Consider the following 21350-nt stretch of genomic DNA (forward strand, 5'->3'; position numbering starts at 1 on the left):
CACACCTAGCTAGTTTTGGTTTGTTTTGTAGAGACAGGGATCTCACTATGTTGCCCTGGCTGGTCTCAAACTCCTGGGCTCAACTAATCCTCCTGCTTCAGCCTCTCAAAGTGTTGGGATTACAGGCATGAGCCACTGTGCCCAAATTTTTCTCTCTTTAAAACAAGACTGCCTTTACAAAAATATAAAATCAATGTTCTCCTTTAATACATTTGAATTTCAAAGTGAGTACCAAAATATAGAATGTAGGCTGAGCACAGTGGCTCACGATTGTAATCCCAGCACTTTGGGAGGCCAAGGCAGGCTCATCACTTGAGCTCAGAAGTTCGAGACCAGGCTACATAGCTTGGTGAAACTCCTTCTCTACTAAAAATACAACATTAGCTGGGTGTGGTGGTGTCTGCTTGTAGTCCCAGCTACTCGGGAGGCTGATGTGGGAGGGTCACTTGAACCCAGGAAGTAGAGACTGCAGTGAGCCAAGCTCGCATCATTACACTGCAGCCTCAGCCACAGGAGTGAGACCCTGTCTCAAAAATAAACTAATTTAAAAAAATAAAATATAGAATGTTTCATTCATTATTCTTTTTTAAAAAAACGAAAGATCTCACATATTTATTACTCAACCCAACCAACCAACACGCTCATAACAGATTCAGAGAAAAAATACATATATATTCCCAATAAAACATCCAACTCTCCAGATAGTGGTGACATTTTCAGCTTCATATGGTAACGTGATCATGACCTTCAGACAGCATAAATATGTGTGCCATCTCATGTGCAATTCCTTACAGACCTAGCTTGGTTCTTCTCCAATGTCTCCTTTTGGAGTTGTACCTGATTTTATTACCAGTTTTCATATGAATCCACTGGGGAATGGGACGATTTTGCTTTTGATTTTTGGCCAGGAATCACTTAATCCTGAAAGTCTTGTGAGAAGACATGGTGAGAAGCGGAGTCAAGCATACACCATGATGACGGAGAAAGGAAGAGCTCATTCATGACTCTTTTGGTATCAAGTGACAGAGACTAAACTCAAACCGGCTTAAGCCAAATAAACTGAGACAGAAAGGGTGGAAGGTTGAGAGTATCAGTGACTCATGCTTAACAGGGTTAAGTTAACCAAGAAACCTATGATTTCTGACATACCTAGGTTCAGGGGCTGAAGTTATATAATTAGGGCTGGACCTCACCATCTCTGAGTTGTCTCTCTCTATGCTTTCACTCTTAGGATTCTTTCTCTACATGGTGGTATCAGGTAGCTCCAGGTTTATATCCTACAAATTGAACAATCCCAGAGGAAAACAAATTTATCTTTCCTTATAGTTCTAGCAAAAGTGCCAAGGAAGGCACTGATTGGCCCAGGTGGGTCATGTGTTCATGGAGTTTTGGGGTGGGGCAGCTCATGAACTGGACCAGGGAGGGATTAAGTGGCATAACGGGGGGGTGGGGGGGGGGAGTTATCAGAAAAGAGGGGAATGTGGTCGGGCACGTTGGTTCACACCTGTAATCCCAGCACTTGGGGAGGCTGAGGCCACAGATCCACTGAAGTCAGGAGTTCTGGACCAGCCTGGCCAACATGGGGAAATGCTGTGTCTATTAAAAATACAAAAATTAGCCGAGCATGATGGTGGGCACCTGTAATGCCAACTACTCAGGAGGCTGAGGACAGGAGCAATCGCTTGAACCGGAGAGGTGGAGGTTGCAGTGAGCCAAGATCACGCTGTTGCACTCCAGCCTGGGCAACAGAACAAGACTCCATCTCACAAAAAAAAAAAAAAAAAAAAAAAAAAAAGAAAGGAAAATAGCGGAATGAGTGTCTGTCTGGCAAAACCAACAGATGCCGACCACATTGTGCCTACAACAGAATAACAGCACAAACCTCTGCTTTCTATTCAAATTAAAGATACGTTGTACCCCTTGGAGATTCTGGTATCTCCTATAAGACTTGTGCAACCAGGCCAGGCACAGTGGCTCACACCTATAATCCCAGCACTTTGGGAGGCCAAGGCAGGCAGATCACCTCAGGTCAGGAGTTTGAGACCAGCCTGACCAAGATGGAGAAACCCCGTCACTACTAAAAATACAAAAATTAGCCAGGCATGGTGGTGTATGCCTGTACTCCCAGCTACTCGGGAGACTGAGGCAGGAGAATTGCTTGAATCCAGGAGGCAGAGGTTGCAGTGAGCCGAGATCATCCCATTGCACTCCAGCCTGGGCAACAAAAGCAAAACTCTGTCTCAAAATAAATAAATAAAATAAAATAAAAAGACTTGTGCAACTGATAATTACCCTTGATAATAAACACTTATATTATTAACTCAGAGATGATCCTTTTTTATATGGGAATCATTTTTTAACCTTTTATTTTGAAAAATTTTAGATTTAGAGAAAAGCTGCAAAAATAGTACAGAGAGTTCCCACGTATCCTTCACCCAATATCCCCTAAGTTTAACTTCTTATGTAATTATAGTGCAATTATCAAAACTAACTTCAGCACGATGCTACTAAATAAACTACAGATTTTACTGGGGTTTCACCAGTTTCCTCTCTAATGTTCTTTTTCTGTTCTAGGATCCCACACTGCATTTTGTCATGTCTAATTTCCTCAGTGACAGGTCTCAATCTTTTCCTATTTTTCATGACACTTCTGAAGAGTACTCCTCAGTTATTTTGTAGAACTTCAATTTTCAGACAATTTTCCCTTTAGAATGGCTACCTACAAACGCACTACTACTTCTAAAAGTATCATACAAATATGATTAAAATCACACCTTGCATTGAATCCTTGTAAACATCAAGACTAACCCCTGAATGGTCACCACCAATCAGTTATTATTCTTTGGCTTTTTAAAAAAAAAACTATTAAACAGGCCAGGAGCAGTGGCTCAGGCCTGTAATCCCAGGACTTTGGGAGGCTGAGATGGGCAGATCACGAGGTCAGGAGATCGAGACCATCCTGGCCAACATGGTGAAACCCCGTCTCTACTAAAAATACAAAAAACTAGCCGGGCGAGGTGGCGGACGCCTGTAGTCCCAGCTACTCGGGAGGCTGAGGCAGGAGAATGGCGTGAACCCAGGAGGTGGAGCTTGCAGTGAGCCACTCCAGCCTGGGTGACAGAGTGAGACTCTGTCTCTTAAAAAAAAAAAAAAAAAAAAACCTATTAAACAATTACATAAAATTTATATATATGTATATTTTGGAGTCAGGATCTGGAGTGCAGTGGTGTGATCATAGCTCACTGCAGACTCAAACTCAGCCTTAAGCCATCCTTCTGCCTCAGCCTCCTGAGTCACTGGGATTACAAGCATACACCACCATGCCCAGCTCAAATATTTTTCATTATACCAAAAACTTTTCATCATATTAAATTATTCAAACATATTTGAGCAATCAAATAAATGACTGTATTGGATTATAACCTAAATAATAAAATAAATATCTAGCCAGGCGTGGTGACTCATGCCTGTAATCCCAGCATTTTGGGAGGCCGAGGCGGCAGATCACTTGAGGTCGGGAGGTGAAGACCAGCCTGACCAACATGGAGAAACCCCATCTCTACTAAAAATACAAAATTAGCCAGGCATGGTGGCGCCTGCCCGTAATCCCAGCTACACGGGAGGCTGAGGCAGGAGAATCGCTGGAACCCAGGAGGCGGAGGTTGCGGTGGGTGCAGGAAGCCGATATCACGCCTTTGCACTCCAGCCTGGGCAACAAGAGTGAAACTCTGTCTCAAAAAAAAAAAAAAAATTCTATGAAACCATAGGTTGTTGAATGAATAAATAAGTAAATACAGGAAAAGAGACACTTCTTCACCAAATAATTCCAATTAATATATAGGAAAGGAATGAGGGAAACAGAAACCATCCTTAGAACACCACTGTAATAACTGTTGCAGACAAGATCCTCCTATGGGTACTAAAATTAGGAGAAAAAGGATATTTGCATAGTCTCAAAGTAATTAACAAGATGTTTGTTAAATACAAACGAAAAGATAGTAACTTCATAGTCGATAAACCCAGTAGATAGCTGTCTTAATGAAGTGATCAAAGCTAACATAACCAGAAATTAGACATATTCACATCATGTACCCTTTTGTATTGATATAGGAGTTAAAAAGAAATTACTTAGGCAGATAGGATACAGAAATCCTGGGTAAGGTTTCCCTCTTAATGAAAAGCAGCCCCAGGGCCAGGCACGGTAGATCACGCCTGTAATCCCAGCACTTTGGGAAGCCAAGGTGGGTGGATCAACTGAGATCAGGAGTTCGAGACCAGGCTGACCAACATGGTAAAACCCCGTCTCTACTAAAAATACAAACAATTAGCTGAGCGTGATGGCAGGCACCTGTAATCCCAGCTACTCGGGAGGCTGAGGCAGGAGAATCGCTTGAAGCCAGAAGGCAGAGGTTGCAGTGAGCTGAGATCATGCCACTGCATTCCAGCCTGGGTGTGACAGAGCAAGACTCCGTCTCAAAAAAAAAAAAAAAAAAAGAGAAAGAAAAGCAGCCCACAAATCATTTCCTTTTCTAACAAAGAGCAGCCTGTAAAATCGAGCTGCAGACGTAAACAAGCAAGCTGGAAGCTTGCACCAGTGAATGCCAGCAGTTGTGCAAATAGGAATATACCACCTAGGACTAGGCATGTTCAAAACGGCGGCTCCATCGTCTGTTTTTGCAGCCACGTGTACCATAAGGAACAGACAAGATGGTGCCAGCCCAGTGGAAAGCTCATTTGCATAATAAGATTAGGGTAGGGCGACCAGCTTTCCCTGGCCTCTATGTAAGTGTCACACTTGGTCAAACCAATATGTGAGCCCAGGTAAATCAGACACTGCCTTCTTCTCAAGCCTGCCTATAAAATCTGCGGCAGTCGGCTGCTATTCTGTGTTTTCGAGCCTCTGTCTCCCAAGTAGCTGCTCTCCTCTCTCCTTTCTGCTGCATATTGAACTTTCTGCTCCTTAACCCAACCGCATGTTCCTGTCCTTAATTTTCTTGGCCCAAGATGACCAACCCCAGGTATTTACCCCAGACAATGATGCTGCTTCAAAATGATACACTAAGAACTTACCACTTCTGTGACATTTTTACCAAAATTGCATCACCTCAATCTAATAATGATTAGAAATTAGACAAACACAAATGGAGACAAACTGCTATTATTGTGTTTTATGCGTAATGTGGTAGGCATTTGTTGGTGCCTCTGACAGTCATTTCTCATATGAAAAACTTTAATATGGAAATGTTTTGGTATAATAAAAAAATTTATTTTATATAATTGTTTAACAGATTTTTTTTTTTTTTTTTTTTTTTCCTGAGACATAGTCTTGCTCTGCCACCCAGGCTGGAGTGCAGTGGCCGGTTCTCAGCTCACTGCAAGCTCTGCCTCCCGGGTTTATGCCATTCTCCTGCCTCAGCCTCCCGAGTAGCTGGGACTACAGGCACCCGCCTCGTCACCCGGCTAGTTTTTTGTATTTTTTAGTAGAGACGGGGGTTTCACCGTGTTAGCCAGGATGGTCTCGATCTCCTGACCTCGTGATCCGCCCATCTCGGCCTCCCAAAGTGCTGGGATTACAGGCTTGAGCCACCACGCCCGGCCAACAGATTTCTTTAAAACCAAAGAATAATAGCTGGCCATGCATAGTGGCTCACACCTGTAATCCTATCACTTTGGGAGGCCGAAGTGGGAGGATCTCTTGGGTACAGGAGTTCGAGACGAGCCTGGACAACATAGTGAGACGTTATCTCTCCAAAAAAAGAAAATAAAAGTAAGAATAATACCTGCTTATTGGTGATAACTATTCAAGGGGTAAAGTCTTTACATTCACAAGCAATTCTATGCAGGGTGTGATTGTAAGCATAATTTTATGATGCTTTTAGATGTAGTAGTGCACCTATAGGTAGCCAGTTTAGAGGGGAAATTGTCTGAAAATTGAAATTTTTATTCAAAAATCAAAAATTACAGAATCTCCTTTCTTCAGCATGTCCTTTTCTATAACCACCAGGTGGTGCCATGAGCTTTAAAAATTACTATACAAATATTACTTTTTTTGGTGGCGTAATACCTGAACTCTAGAATAAGTAGAACCTTAGAGATATTCTCATCAAAAGTCTTTTTGTTTTTTTTTCTTCCTAAGAGGCTTGCCCAATGTTACAGCTAGTTGTGATGAGAGCTAGGATCAGAGTCCAAGTCTCCTGCCTTATTAAGGTTGCTGGAGAGGCAGGTTCTGCACACAAGAGGCTACAGAAGAATTTTTAAAAATACCTAAGTGTTATACATAAAAAGGATTATGAGGCCAGGTGCAGTGGCTCATGCCTGTAATCCCAGCACTTTGGGAGGTTGAGGTGGGTGGATCACCTGAGGTCAGGAGTTCGAGACTAGCCTGGCCAATATGGTGAAACCCCGTCTCTACTAAAAATACAAAAATTAGCTGGGTGTGGTGGCATGCACTTGTAATCCCAGCTACTTGGGAGGCTGAGGCACGAGAATCACTTGAACCTGGGAGGCAGAGGTTGCAGTGAGCTGAGATCATACCACTGCACTCAGCCTGGGCAACAGAGTGAGACTCTGTCTCAAAAAAAAAAAAAAAAGAAAGAAAGAAAGAAAGAAAGAAAAAGGATTATGAGGAAGAGCAGGCTTTCAACACTGGTGAGACTGACTTGCTTTACAAGGGCACTGGCAAACAAACCTATGTAACACAAATGGCATTTCAACTGACAAAAATGTTGAGACCGGAGGCTCACAAGAACCTCACCCTGTATTGCTCCAAAAGCTATAGTAACCACCAGTTCAATGTTTGGAGTGACTTGGTAGATTGTGATTACTGCAAATGATGAGAATCAACTCTATGTAGAAATAAATGTAATAAAAAGAAGTGCAATACTTCTGAAAACTCTAAAACAGTGTTGAAAGATATTAAAGCTTCAAATAAGTGGAAAAATACCTCATGTTCATGGATTTGGAGACTTAATATTGTTAAGATAGCAATATTTCCTAAATTGATCCACCAATTCAACACAATCCCTTTCAAAATCCCTGCTGCCTCTTGCCAAAATTGACAAGCTATACATCCATTTGACAGACCTGGTGCAATTACTGTGTGCTGCTAAGGTTCTCACTACAGATGCAAGTATCTTTGTACTTTCTGTCTGTCTTATTGTGGCAGCCAAAACTGAATAGAGGAAAACAGAGGAAAAATATGGACAGAGAAGTTTCGCAGATCAGAAATAACCTTGTAAACAGTGAAGAGTCTGTTTTACTTCAAAGAAGAACCCAAAATTTGAGTATACATGAGAAGTGTTGGGAAATATCTCCTACTACCCTCACCTGGTTGATCACACTTAAGTAAAAGCTTAAAGGTTAGGATAATGAAAAGCAAGTTGGGGAATGTGGCGGGGAGAAATTGGCAAGCCGATCCTAAAAATCATATAGAAATTCAAGGGATCTAGAATAACCAAAACAGTCTTAGTAAAGGAGAATGAAGTAGGAAGGCTCATATTCACTGACAGTGATCAAGGCTGTGTGAAAGGATAGCCACATAAGGCCAGACACGGTGGCTCACGCCTGTAATCCCAGGTGTGATTACCCACCTTGGGAGCCCAAGGTGGGTGGATCACTTGAGGTCAGGAGTTCGAGACCAGCCTGGCCAACATGGTGAAACCCCATCTCTACTAAAAATACAACATTAGCCAGGTCTACTGGCACATGCCTGTGATCCCAGATACTTGGGAGGCTGAGGCAGGAGAACTGCTTGAACCTGGGAGGCGGAGGTTGCAAGAGAGCCGAGGTCGTTCCATTGCACTCCACCCTGGGCAATAAGAGCAGAAACTCCATCTTGAAAAAAGAAAAAAAAAAAGAAAGGACACATAAACCAGTGGAACAAAATAGAGAGCTCAGAAATAGAACCACACTAATATAGTCAACTGATTTTTATCAAAGATACAAAGGCAATTCAATGGAGAAATAGTCTTTTTCAACAAATGGTGATGAACAAGTTGGACATCTATATGCAAAAACAATAAACTTTGACACATCTCACACCTTAGAAAAAATTAACTTTAAATGAATCATAGATTTAAATATAAAATACAGGCCGGGCGCGGTGGCTCACGCCTGTAATTCCAACACTTTAGGAGTCCAAGGTGGGCAGATTGCTTGAGCTCAGGAGTTCGAGACCAGCCTGGGCAACATGGCAAAGACCCAGCTACTTGGGAGGCTATGGTAGGAAGATCGCTTGAGCCCAGGGGGCGGAGGTTGCAATGAGCAGAGATCGTGCTGTAAAACTGCTAAAAGAAAACACAGGAGAAAGTCTTTGTGACTCCTGATTTGGCAATGACTTTTTAGATACAATATAATCTATGAAAGAAAGATTTAATAAATTTGACTTTCTAGAAATTAAAAACTTTCACTTGTGAAAGACACTGTGAACAAAATAACAAGTCACAGACTGGAAGAAAAAATTGCAAATTACATATGAAATCTGCCTATAAAATCTTCTGCAGTAGATTTTGGTATATATGATCATACACCAAACATAACATTCTCAGACTCTGAACCAAGTGAATGGACCCCCTTTAGCCAAGGGCATTCCAAAGGAGGCCTGAAAAACTAGTTCAGGCCATGAGGGGAAGAAGGGATTGGTTGAAGGGATTGCCTCGTTATACCCTCTGTCCTTGGAATTTAGGCACAGCTGACCAGCATTAACATTAAAACAGAGCACTTAAGCTGTCAGCTGACAAAGCTGACTCTTTGTAGCAATAATATACCAAATTCCAACCTCGCTCTAGTGTAACATCACATGCCAGATAGCAGGCCCTGAAAGTGAAGTTTTTACCCCGAAATATATTTGTTTTTTGGTTTTTGGTTTTTTTTGAGATGGAGTCTCACTCTGTCACCAGGTTGGCGTGCGGTGGCATGATCTCGGCTCACTGCAACCTCTGACTCCCTGGTTCAGGTGATTCTCCTGCCTTAGCCTCCCAAGTACCTGGGATTACAGGCACGCACCACCCTGCCCAGCTAATTTTCATATTTTTATTAAAGACCGGGTTTCACCATGTTGGCCAGGATGGTCTCAATCTCCTGACCTCATGATCCAGCCGCCTCAGCCTCCCAAAGTGCTGGGATTACAAGTGTGAGCCACCATGCCCGGCCTCCTTGACGTATTTTTTAAATGGCCCTACAAAGCTGACTTTTATGGGGGAAATCTATATTCTGTAGAGAACCCCCTTCCCTTTCCAGATCTTTTCCTGACTCAGGAGAGATTAACTAAGAGTCTAGCACCTTTTATTTGAGACAGGGTCTCACTGTATCACCCAGGTTGGAGTGTGGTGGTGCAGTCTCGGCTCACTGCAGCCTCGATTTCCTGGGCCTCAGGTGATCCACCCACCTCGGCCTCCCAAAGTGCTGGGATTACAGGCATGAGCCACTGCACTTGGCCAACCACTTATCTTAATCCAGAGTTCCTTTCTATTGATTCCAGATCTTTAGATAATAACATAATGTTTTTCAACCAACTGCCAACCATAATATCTTTGAATCCACCTATGACCAGGAACCCTCCCCGTCCCCACTTCAAGTTGTCCCACCTTTCCTTTTTTTTTTTTTTTTTTTTGAGACGGAGTCTTGCTCTGTTGCCAGGCCAGAGTGCAATGGCACGATCTTGGCTCACTGCAACCTCCGCCTCCCAGATTCAAGCTATTCTCCTGCCTCAGCCTCCCGAGTAACTGGGACTACAGGCACCTGCCACAACGCCTGGCTAATTTATTATATTTTTAGTAGAGACAGGGTTTCACCTTGTTAGCCAGGATGGTCTTGATCTCCTGACCTCGTGATCTGCCCGCCTCAGCCTCCCAAAGTGCTGAGATTACAGGTGTGAGCCACCGCGCCCGGCCAGGACAGGATATAAAATGACTGGACTATTCAAAAAAGTCAAGATCATGGCTGGGTACAGTGGCTCACGCCTGTAATCCCAGCACTTTGGGAGGCTGAGGTGGGTGAATCACCTGAGGTCAGGAGTGTGAGACCAGCCCGGCCAACATGGCATAACCTCATCTCTACTAAAAATACAAAAATTAGCTAGGCATGTTGGCAGGCGCCTGTAATCCCAGCTACTCAGGAGGCTGAGGCAGCAGAATCGCTTGAACCAGGGAGGCAGAGGCTGTGGTGAGCCGAGATCGTGCCACTGCACTCCAGCCTGGGCAACAAGAGCGAAACTCCGTCTCTAAAAAAAAAAAAAATCAAGATCATGAAAGCAAAGAAAAACTGGGGAACTGTTTAAAGGAGACTAACGAGCCTGAAAACGAAATGAAATATGTAATCCTGGACTGGGTCATGGCTGGAAAAAAATGATCTATAAAAAGCATCAGTTAAATTTGAATACAGTCTTCAGATTGAAACTCATGCATCAGTACTTTTTAAAGTTCCTGGTAGATTTCCAGGTGTAGCCAAATTTGAAAATCAGTAGAGTTTCTCCCCTGGTCTTCATTTAGACCTCACTACAGGCCCAATTAAACCAGGCAGTTTCTAACTCCTGCATAGTGTCTTAGAATGTTTAGGAAGCTCTGAAGACAGAGAGATTATAAAGATGACATGCTATAAACCTAATATTGGCATGCTTTTATGGTAATTAATAAAAAAAATGATTATGAAACTGCATTAAAAGAATTGCAGAGGGCTTGAATGATGTAAATAATTAATCTTTTTTCCTAATTACAATGATGTTCCTTAGTCATCAATTCTGCCTTCTTAATTTCTAAAGATAAGCTTCAATTGCTAAAGAGGCTGCAGTGAGCTGAGGTCATGCCACTGCACTCCAGCCTGGGCGACAGAGGTGAGACTCCATCTCAAAAAACAAATATATAAAAAAGTAAAAAGGGCACACGATGAAATCAGCACAAGAGTTAAGTTTAAGAACCAAAGTAGCTTGTCTCTAGGTGTCAGATTTCACTTCTCTTGACTGTCAGTACTAGGAGCCATCCCATGTTTTCCTCTGTTGTTGTTGTTGTTTTGTTTTGCTTTGAGATGGGATCTCACTCTGTTATCAGGCTGGAGTGCAGTGGCATGAACTTGACTCACTGCAACCTCTGCTTCCTGGGCTCAAGTGATCCTCCCACCTCAGCCTCCCAAGTAACTGGGACCACAGATGCATGCCATCATGCCTGGCTAATTTTTGTATCTTTTGTAGAGACAGGGGTCTTGCCATGTTACCCAGCCTGGTCTCAAACTCCCGAGCTCAAGCGATCCACCCATCTCAGCCTCCCGAAGTGCTGGGATTACAGGTGTGTGTTACTGCCCCCAGTCTCCATCTTTTCTTTCTTATTTCCTCTGGGCCCAGAACACCATACTGGGCCTTTTCAACTCCTCACAGGTGTTTTTCACTATTTACATGTGCTGAAATTGCCAAGAAATAAAAAGCAATAGCACATTCATCCTCCAGCTAGGGCTCTGTCTCTCGGCACTTTCCAGGCAAACTGCTGAGCGCTTTCCATTTCCTCACTCCTACTCGCTCTTCAAACCATTAGAATCGGCCCTCTTGCCCAGAACTTTACCAAGTTCCCCAAAGATTTCCTTGCTAATAAACCCAAAGGACAACTTTCCATCTTTATCAACTAGTCCTCAGCTATGTTTTACACTATTGGTCATTCCAGACACGCAGACCCAGACAGAACAGCTTTGAAGTCAGACAGCCTAAATTCAAATCCTGGCTTGGCCACTCACTAGCCCAGCAACCATAGCCAGTTACCTAATATTAGAGCCTCCGTTTCCTCAAGTGTTGCATGGAGATTGTAGCAATATGTACCCCTGGAACAGGTTGCCATAAGTGCTGAACACCATGTCTGGCGTTTGGTAAGCACTCAGTGAATTATGACTTTCTAATAAAAATTTCTCTTGTCAGTAGGCATGGTGGTTCATGACTGTAATTCCAGCACTTTAAGAGTCCAAGGCAGGAGAATTGCTTGAGCCCAGAAGTTTGAGACCATCCTGGGCAACAGCAAGATCTTTTCTCTACAAAAAGAATTTTTAAAAATTAACTGGTGTGGTAGCACGTGCCTGTAGTTCCAGTTGGGAGGCTGAGGTGGGAGGATTGCTTGAGCCTAGGAGGTCGAGGCTGAAGTGATCTGCGATTGTGCTACTGCACTCCAGTCTGGGCAAACAGAGTGAGATCCTGTCTCAAAATTGATCCATTCATCAATTGATGGACATTTGTGTTGTTTTCACTTTTTGGCTATTATGAATGATGTTTTACTATGAACACTCATGTACAGGTTTTTGTGTGGACATATGTTTTCACCACCCTTGGTTAGCCCAGCAACTGTAGCCAGTTACCTAATCTCAGTTCTACTTGGAAGTAAAATTACTAGGCCAGGCCGGGCGCGGTGGCTCAAGCCTGTAATCCCAGCACTTTGGGAGGCCGAGACGGGCGGATCATGAGGTCAGGAGATCGAGACCATCCTGGCTAATACGGTGAAACCCCGTCTCTACTAAAAAATACAAAAAACTAGCGGGGTGACGAGGCGGGCGCCTGTAGTCCCAGCTACTCGGGAGGCTGAGACAGGAGAATGGCGTGAACCCGGGAGGCGGAGCTTGCAGTGAGCTAAGAGCCGGCCACTGCACTCCAGCCTGGGCGGCAGAGCAAGACTCCGTCTCAAAAAAAAAAAAAAAAAATTACTAGGCCATGCGGTAACTGTGTTTAACATTCAGAAGAACTGCCAAATAGTTTCCCAAAGTCATAATACCAATTTACAATCCCACCAGTAATGTAAGAGAGTTCCAATGTCTCCATATTCTTGCTAACACTTATTATTATCTTTTTAAATTTTAGCCATTCCAGTGTGTGTAAAGTGATATGTCATTCTGGTTGGTTTTTTTTTTTTTTTTTTTGGAGACAAAGTCTTGCTCTGTTGCCCAAGCTGGAGTGCAGTGGCATGACCTGGGCTCACTGCAACTTCCACCTCCCGGGTTCAAGCGATTCTTGTGCCTCAGCCACCCAAGTAGCTGGGATTACAGGCACGTGCCACCACACCCAGTTAATATTTGCATTTTTAGTAGAGACAGGGTTTCACCATGTTGGCCAGGCTGGTCTGGAACTCCTGACCTCAGGTGATCCACCCGTCTCAGCCTCCCAAAGTGCTGGGATTACAGGTGTGAGCCACTGCACCTAGCCCTCATTCTGGTTTTGATTAGCATCTCCCTAATGAATAGTGATGTTTATTGTCTTTGCATATACTTATCAGACATTTTCATACCTTCTTTGGAGAAATATCTATTCAAATACCTTGCCAATTTTTAAAATGAGTTATTTGTCTTTTCATTGTTGAGTTGTAAGTGTTCTTTATATATTCTGAGTACTAGCCTCTTATCAAATCAATAGTTGGCAAATATTTCCTCCCATTCTGTGGGCTGCCTTTTTCACTTTAAGAGCGTCTTCCCCCCCCCCCCCCCCCGCCCAAGTTTTATTTTAGATTCAGAAACAAAGCTATTTTTCCAACATATCCAACATGCTTCTGGCTCAAGGCCTTTGCACTGGCTATTCTCTTTGCCTGGCGGACCTTTCCCAGATCTTCACACAGTTCCCTCCCTCTCTCCATTCATGTCTATCTCCTTAGGGCAGCCTTCTCTGACCACCACATATAAAGTAGCATTCCCATGACTACCCCTTTCCTCTGCTTAGTTTTCCTTTATAACCCTCATCCCTGCCTGAAATTGTATTATCAGTTTCTCTATTCCTTGTCTGCTTCCTCTATTAGAATGTAAGTTCTACAAAGACTAGAACGTTGTCTTGTTCCGTGTTCTATCTCCAATGCTTAACAAAATCCATGAGTCATGAAAGGCACTTAATAACATTTTGTAGAATGAATGAATAAATATAAGAAGTTGGTGAGTTTCCCCAGTAAGGTTTACCGATGAAGCTATCCCAACATGCAGATGAGAGATAGACACTGTTTTAGATACCTGAAATGATTACCGGGGACTAGGCATAGGACCATCCACAGACACAGGTTCATTTTAACACATCTGTTTCACTAACACAAGAGTGAGGCCGGGTCTGGTGGCTCACGCCTGTAATCCCAGCACTTTGGGAGGCCAAGGCAGGCAGATTGCCTGAGCTCAGGAATTTGAGATCAGCCTGAGCAACAAGGCAAAACCCCGTCTCTACAAAAAATACAAAAATTAGCTAGACATGGTGGCGTGTGCTTATAGTCCCAGCTATGCAGGAGGCTGAGGTGGGAGGATCACCTGAGTCAGGGAAGTCAAGGTTGCAGTGAACCATGATTGTGCAACTGCACTCCAGCCTGGGCAATGGGATTGAGACCCTGTCTCAAAAAAATATATATATCCAGGTGTGGTGGTACATACCCGTAGTCCCAGCTACTCGGGAGGCTGAGGCAGGAGGATCGCTTGAGCCCAAGGCGTTTGAAGTCAAAGTGAACTGTGATGGCATCACTGCACTACAGCTTGGGTGACAGAGCAAGACAATCTCAAAAAAAAAAAAAAAGTAGGCTGGGGGCAGCGGCTTATGCCTGTAATCTCAGCACTTTGGGAGGCCGAGGTGGGCGGATCACCTGAGGTCAGAAGTGTGAGATCAGCCTGGCCAACATGGTGAAACCTCATCTCTAGTAAAAATACAAAAAATTTAGCTGGACATGGTGGCACGTTCCTGTAATTCCAGCTACTCAGGAGGTTGAGGCAGGAGAATTGCTTGAACCAGAGAGTTGGAGGTTGCAGTGAGCTGACATCATATCACGGCACTCCAGCCTGGCGACAGAGTGACACTCCATCTCAAAAACAAAACAAAACAAAACAAAAAAACCGACAAAAAAATATAAAAATTAGGCAGGCACGGTGGCGGGCGCCTGTAATCCCAGCTACTTGGGAGGCTGAGGCATGAGAATTGCCTGAACCTGGGAGGCAAAGGTCCTGCCACTGCACTCTAGCCTGGGTGACAGAGCGAGATTATGGCCAAAAAAAAAAAAAAAAAAAAAAAATTTAATTGACAAAGATCATATATAGTCAAGGCATACAACATGATGATTTGACATATGTGTCTAGATTTTGTAATGATTATCATAATCAAATTAACACGTTCAACACTACCCTTGCTGTTCAGTAGATCCCTAGAACTTGTTCATCATTTTTTTTTATTTAGAAGTGGGGGTCTGAGCCAACCTCAGAAATTGTTCATCTTATAGCTGAAAGTTTATATCCTGTGATCAACATCTCTTCATTTCTCCTACTCCTCAGCCTTTGGCAACCATTGTTCTACTCTGCTTCTATGAGTTTGACTTTTTTAGATTCTACAAGTGAAATCATACGTTATGTGTCTTTCTGGGTCTGGCTTATTTAACTTAGCACAATGTCTTCTGCTTTCATCAATGTTGTTGCATATTGCAAATTTTCTTCTTTCACGTGGCTTGAATAATATCCCATTGTATATATACACACCAAAATGTTCTTCATTCATTCATCCATCCATGGACACTTAGGTTGTTTCCATATCTTGGCTATTGTGAATAATGCTGCAATTAACATGGGAATGCAGATACCTCTTTGAGATACTGATTCCATTTCCTTTGGATATATATTCAGAAGTGGGATTGCTGGATTGTACGGTAGTTCTATTTTTAATTTTTTTTCCCAGTGACCTCTGAACTTTTTATTGGCATCCTGCACCCCAAAGGATACTCGGCTTCTGCTGGCTCAATGTCTTAGCACTTTGGTGTCGTTGGTCTCAGACACCCCTATGCCGTCCACTATCCTGTGGGTGGTGGTCTTCTGGATGCTTTGGATGGAGTTGCTGCTGTCCAGGGCATCACCAGGATTGAAGCCCTCCCCATCTTCCAGCAGGCAGTGGTAGGCGGCGATCTTAGCCTCCAGCTTGATCTTGATGTTCAGCAGAGCCTCATACTCCTGGGTCTGGTGCTGCCCCTCTGCCCAGGTCTGTGCCAGCTCCAACTCCAGGTGCAGCAGAACCCTGTTGAGCTGCTCCATCTGCATGGCATAGTGGGTCTCTACCTCCCTCAGGCTGTTCTCCAACCTGGCTTTCAGATTTCTCATTGAGTTCAGGTTGATCTCCAAGGACTGGATTTTACATCTCAGCTCCGTGAGCATCATCTCAGCAGCTCTGATCTCAGCAGACTGCTTGGTGCTCTCCTCAGTCTGCTAGGACCAGTACTTGTCCAGCTCCTCTCAGTTCTTCTGAGCCAACTTGTCGTATTAGGCCTGGATGTCTGCCATGATCTTGGCGAGGTCCTGAGATTTGAGGGCATCTACCTCCACAGTCAACCCAGAGTTGGCAATCTGGGCTTGGAGGTCTTTTACCTCCTCTTTGTGGATTTTCTTCATGAACAGCAGCTCCTCCTTGAGAGCCTCAATCTCTGCCTCCAGCTGCAGCTGAGCGACATTCGTGTCATCAATGGTCTTACAGAGCCCATGGATGTCACTCTCCACAGACTGGCACATGGCCAGTTCTGTCTCATACTTGACTCTAAAGTCATCAGCAGCAATATGGGCATTGTCAATCTGCAGAATGATGCAGGCACTATCCACGGTACTTGCGAAGATCTGAATCCTCAGGTCCTCAATGGTCTTGAAGTAATGCCCCTAGTCTCTCACCTGGGGTCCCTTCTTCTCCAGATGCTACTGGATTTTGCTCTCCAGCCTCCATTATCAGTCTGCAGGCTCCTCACTCTGTCCAGGTAGGAGGCCCGATGATTGTTCAGGCCTTGCATGGTCTCCTTCTGGATATCCCCTATTCCCACCAGGTCCCAGACCCCAAGCCGCCCCAGAAGCTTGTGGAGTGGGACACGGAGATCCGAGAGCCTGAGCCCCTGGCACCTGCATAGACACTGGCCATGCTGCTGACCAGCTGGGCCACATAGCTGGGCAGCTGGATAGAGCCCAGGGACCAGTAGTTGGTGGAGGAGGTGGTGGAGTGAGTGGTAAAGTTCATGCTATCTGGGAGAAAAACAAGAGGACAGGACTCAGGTTGTGCCTAAGACCTAATTTTTTTTTTCTTTTTTCTTTTTTTCTCTTTCTTTTCTTTCTTTTTCTTTCTTTCTTTCTTTCTTTCTTTCTTTCTTTCTTTCTTTCTTTCTTTCTTTCTTTCTTTCTTTCTTTCTTTTCTTTCTCTCTCTCTCTCTCTCTCTCTCTCTTTCTCTCTTTCTCTCTTTCTCTCTCTCTTTCTCTCTTTCTCTCTCTCTTTCTTTCTGCCAGAGCTTCACTCTGTTGCCCAGGCTAGAATGCAGTGGCAAGATCTCAATTCACTGCAACCTCTACTTCCCGGGCTCGAGCAATCCTCCCACCTCAGCCTCCCGAGTATCTGGGACTATAGGTGTGTGCCACCACACCTGGCTGATTTTTGTATTTTTTTTATAGAGATGGGGTCTCACTGTGTTGCCGAGGCTGGTCTCAAACTCCTGGGCTCAAGCAATCCCCCTGCTTCAGCTTCCCAAAGTGCTGGGACTACAGATATGAGCCACCACACCTGGCCCTATTTTTAACTTTTGAGAAACTTCCATACTCTTTTTCATAATGGCTGTACCGACTTACGTTCCCACCAACAATTTACAAAAGTTCTTTTGTCTCCACACCCTTACCGAAATTTCATGTTCCTTGTCTTTCTGATAACCATTCTAACAGGTGTGAGGCAATACTTCGTTGGAGTTTTGACTTGCATTTCTCTGACAATGAGTGCTGTTGAGCACTTTTTCATGTGCCTTTTGGCCATTTGTATGGCTTCTTTGGAAAAAGCTATATTCAAGATCTTTTGCCCTTTTAAAAAATTGGGTTATCTGTGGCCAGGCGCAGTGGCTGATGCCTGTAATCCCAGCACTTTGGGAGGCTGAGACAGGTGGATAACCTGAGGTCACGAGTTTGAGACCAACCTGGCCAACATGGCGAAACCCTGTCTCTACTAAAAATTCAAAAAATTAACCAGGTGTGGTGGCAGGCACCTGTAATCCCAGCTACTCGAGAGGCTGAGGCAGGAGAATCGCTTGAACCCAGGAGATGGAGGTTGCAGTGAGCGGAGATCTCGCCATTGTACTCCAGCCTGAGCAACAGAACAAGACTCTGTCTCAAAAAAATAATAATAATAATTTTTAAAATTTGGTTATTTGGCTTTTTGCTGGTGAGTTGTATGAGCTTCTTATTTTCTTTATATAACTTTTTTTTTTTTTTTTTGAGACAGAGTCTCACTCCATCACCCAGGCCTAAGTGAAGTGGTGTGACCTCGGCTCACTGCAACCTCTGCCTCCCAGGTTCAAGCAATTCTCCTGCTTCAGCCTCCTGAGTAGCTGGAATTACAGGCATGTACCACCATGCCCGACTAATTTTTGTATTTTTAGTAGGGCGGGGTTTCACCATGTTGGCCAGGCTGGTCTTGAACTCCTGACCTCAAGTGATCCGCCCGCCTCGGCCTCCCAAAGTGTTGGGATTACAGGTGTGAGCCACCGCGCCCGGGCTATATTTTCAAATATAAGGTTTACAGATATTTGCCCTGATTCCATAGGTTGCCTTTTCATTTTGTTGGTTATTTCCTTTGCTACACAGAAGCATTTTAGTTTGATGTAGTTCCGTTTGTTTATCTTTACTTTTATTGCCTGTGCTTTGGTGTCACAGCCAAAAAAAAATTATAAAGACCAATGTCAAGACACTTTTCCCCTAATATCAAGAAGCTTTTTCCTATGTTTTCTTCTTGGAGTTTTGTATTTGAAGTCTTACATTTAAGTCATTATTCCATTTTGAGTTAATTTTTGTATATAATGTAAGGGTACAATTTCTTTTTTTTTTTTTTTTTTTTTGCATGTGACATACAGTTTTCCCAGCATCACTTATTTGTTTATTTATTTATTTTTAATTTTTTGTTGTTGGTGGTTTTTTTTTTTTTTTTTTTGAGATGGAGTCTCACTTTGCTGCCCAGGATGGAATGCAGTGGCATGATCTCGGCTTACTGCAACACCCCCTCCCAGGTTCAAGCAATTCTCCTGTCTCAGCCTTCCAAGTAGCTGGCATGTGTCACTGTGCCCAGCCAATTTTTGTATTTTTAGTAGAGACAGGGTTTCACCATGTTGGCCAGGCTGGACTCGAACTCCTGACCTCAGGTGATCCACCCACTTTGGCCTCCAAATGTGCTGGGATTATAGGCCTGAGCCACTGTGCTCTTCCTATTTATTTATTTATTTGAGACAGAGTCACACTCTGTCACCCAGGATGGAGTGCAGTGGCATGACCTCAGCTCACTGCAGCCTCTGCCTCCTGGCTTCAAGCAATTCTCCTGCCTCAGCATCCCAAGTAGCTGGGATCACAGGTGTGCACTAGCACGCCCAGCTAATTTTTGCATGTTTTAAGAGAAATGGGGTTTTGCCATGTTGGCCAGGTTGGTCTCAAACTCCTGACCTCAGGTGATCCACCCGCCTCAGCCTCCCAAAGTCCTGGGATTAGAGGCATGAGCCACCGCACCCAGCTTCAACATCACTTATTGAAGAGACTTTCCTTTTTCCATTGTGTATACTTGGTACCCTTCTCAAAGATTAGTTAACCCTGTATACACAGTTTTATTCCTGGGCTCTGTCTATTGTTTCATTGGTCAATGTGTCTCTCTTAATGCCAGTATCATATTATTCTGACTACTATAGCTTTATAATATAGTTTGAAATTAGGGAGTGTGATGTTTCCAGAATTCTTTTTCTTTCTCAAGATTGCTTTAGGTATTTGGATTTTTTGTGTGTGTGTGGTTTTGTATGAATTTTATGATTGTTTTTCTATTTATTTCTCTAAAGAATAGCATTAGAATTGTGATAAGGATTAGAATTTTGATAGGGTTGAATCTGTAGATAGCTTTGTATACTATAAACATTTTAAAAATATTGATTCTTCCAATCCATTAAAATGAAGTAGCTTTCCATTTAGTTGTTTCCTCTTCCTCCTCCCCCTCCTCCTTCTCCTTTTTCTTTGTAGAGGTGGGGTCTCACTATATTGCCCAGGCTGTTCTTGAACTACTGAGCTCAAGCAATCCTCCTGCTTCAGACTCCCAAAGTGCTGGGATTAACAGGTGTGAGACACCATGCCCAACTCTATTTATTCTCTTTCTTTCATCAATATTTTATAGTTTTAAGTGTACAGATTCTTCACCTTCCTGGTTAAATTTATTCCTAAATATTTTATTCTTTTTGGTGCTATTGTAAATGGGATCATTTTCTTAATTTCTTTTCTGGATAGTTCACTGTTAATGTATAGAATGTGTGTGGTAGGAGTAAAGGTATATAGATTTTGTATGCGATTGAAGTTAAATTGTTATCAGCCAAATTAGAATGTTATAATCATAAGGTGTTTTCTATAAGCCCCATGATAACTATAAAGAAAGAAACCTCTGGTAAGTACATGCTACAGTTTGGATGTTTCTCTCCGCCAAATCTCATGTTGACATTTGATCCCCAGTGTTGGGAGTGTGGCTTAATGAGAGGTGTTTGGGTCATGGGGGCAGATTCCTCTTTAACAGATTAATCTCCTCTCTGGGTGGGGTGGGCAGGATAAACGTGTTGTCTCTCTGTTAGTTCCAGAGAGAGCTGGTTGTTAAAAAGAGCCTGTCACCTCCCAACCTCTTTGTCACTTCCTCTCTCACCATGTGGTCTCTGCACAGCTAGCTCCCCTTCACCCTCCACCATGAGTGGAAGCAAACTTAGGCCCCTACCAGATACCTATATTGAACCTTTCAGCCAGCAGAACCATGCTAAATAAACCTCTCCTTTATAAATTACCCAGCCTTTTTTTTTTTTTTTTTTTTTTTTTGAGACAGAGTTTCACTCTTGTTGCCCAGGCTGGAGTGCAATGACTTGATCTCGGCTCACCTCAACCTCTACCTCCCGGGTTCAAGCCAATTTTTTTTTTTTGTATTTTTAGTAGACATGGGGTTTCTCCATGTTGGTCATGCTGGTCTCAAACGCCCGACCTCAGGTGATCCGCCCACCTTGGCCTCCCAAAGTGCTGGGATTACAGGCGTGAACCACTGCATCTGGCCTCAGCCTTTCCTTTATAAATTGCCCAACCTTTATAGCAACATAAAACAGCTTAGGCTGGGCATGTTGGCTTATGTCTGTAATCCCAGCATATTGGGAGGCCAAGACGGGCATATCACTAGGTCAGGAGTTTGAGACCAGCCTGATCAACAAGGTGAAACCCCATCTCTACTAAAAATACAAAAATTAGCCAGGAGTGATGGCGTGTACCTGTAGTCCCAGCTACTCAGGAGGATGAGGCAGGAGAATGGCTTGAACCCAGGAAGCAGAGGTTGCAGTGAGCCAAGATTGGACCACTGCACTCCAGCCTGCATGACTGAGCAAGACTCGGTCTAT

The 21350-nt window shown here is 43.6% G+C and overlaps 1 pseudogene; it reads right to left on the bottom strand.

Moving 5' to 3' along the window:
- Positions 1-15696: 15696 nt before the first annotated feature.
- Positions 15697-16948, bottom strand: LOC104680175 (annotated as a pseudogene).
- Between the last annotated feature and the right edge of the window lie 4402 nt (positions 16949-21350).

This window comes from Rhinopithecus roxellana, chromosome 3 (assembly GCF_007565055.1).
Source record: "Rhinopithecus roxellana isolate Shanxi Qingling chromosome 3, ASM756505v1, whole genome shotgun sequence".
Lineage (NCBI taxonomy): Eukaryota > Metazoa > Chordata > Mammalia > Primates > Cercopithecidae > Rhinopithecus > Rhinopithecus roxellana.